This window comes from Falco cherrug, chromosome 4 (genome assembly GCF_023634085.1).
Source record: "Falco cherrug isolate bFalChe1 chromosome 4, bFalChe1.pri, whole genome shotgun sequence".
Taxonomy (NCBI): Eukaryota; Metazoa; Chordata; class Aves; order Falconiformes; family Falconidae; genus Falco; species Falco cherrug.
Window position 1 is genome coordinate 59,720,013 of NC_073700.1, and position 1,448 is coordinate 59,721,460.

Below are 1,448 nucleotides of genomic sequence, written 5' to 3' on the forward strand. Positions count from 1 at the left end.
CCTACCGGACCCCCCCGCCCCCGGCTTGTCGGAAAGCCTCGGGCCGGCTCCGCCTGGCCGGGGAGGACGGGGAAGGCGCAGAGAGCCCCGGTGCTGACGGGGGGGGCAGTGACACCCCTGCCAGGGGGACACCCCCCTCCCGGGACCCCCACACACCCCTCTCGGGGCTTGGCCGACCCCGCAGCTCCGGCGGTCGGGGGAGAGCACGGCTGGGCTCCCGGCCCACAACAGCTGGAAAATAGCCTTCGAGAGACCATAAAAGTTGATTACCCGGTGGGGAGCTGGAGTGGAAATTACCTAGTTAATTAGAGCGGTGGCTTTATTCTAGCTGTGAGTAAATGCCGAGGTGTAAATCCAAGAGAGTTTAAGGGAATTAGCTGCCTATGCGGAAAGTGCAGGAGCAGCTCCCAGCATCCCGCACCAGCCCCTGCTAATGCTGGGGTCGGTGTAGAGTTGCTGAACTTTACCGTCACAACAGCTTCTGTTGTGTCTGTTCGGATTAACTCCTCCGAGTCACGGGAGAAGCGGGGAAACGTTCCTCAGTCGCGATATATGCGTGTGTGCACGCTCGTGTAGGCGCCGTGTGTGCGCCGGTACATCGTGCGTGCGTGTAAAACGGAGGCGGGGGGGGGGGGGGGGATGCATCGTGTTGGGCAGATCAAATAAAAAAGCTTTCAGGGAAATATTTCTGCACTTATTCGAAGCTTTTCTACCTCCACACCTCCAGGTGGGCAAGAGAACGGCGAGCCCGGCGGTGGCCCTGGCGGGTGCTCTCCGAGAGAGGCACCGGGCAGCCGCCGCATCCGCAACCGGGGGCCGTGCGCCTGCCCGGGACAGCGGCCGGCGCCGGAGCATCCCGGGGGGGACAGGCGGGCCGGGCCGGGCTGAACTGGGCACGTCCCACTCGCCTGCACCGGCAGAGACTGCGGGCAGGTTTTCTGCCTTTTTACAAAGCGTTTGTGGGTGTAACTCAAAGACACAGGCAGGAGATTTCGCTCCCAGTTTTTTAATAATAATAATAATAATAATAATAATAATAATAATAATTTGGTTTGGGTTCGCTTTTGTTTGGTTTGGTTTGAAGAGGGGACACAAAGTATTTCTTTGCATAGGCCAAAAAACTTTTCCGCAGGGTCTGGAAATTTCATCCCTGGCTGCGCTGCGGGCTGGTAGGTTTGTAAGGCGACGGCTCCGCAGAACAAAATCCAGGCACCCCAGGGAGGGAACCGGCACCCAGCGCCACCAGTGCCACCCAGTGCCCTGGTGAGACCCGCTGCCCCCGGGCGACCGGACCAGGGCTCCGCAGCAAAGGGCTGCGGGCGCCGGGCCGCACTGCAGTAACCGCTGCCTCCGTCCTGGGAAACCGACGGGTTTCCTCTTTTTCTTTTCTTTTCTTTTCCTTTCTTTTCTTTTCTTTTCTTTGCTTTGCTTTGCTTTGCTTTTCTCTT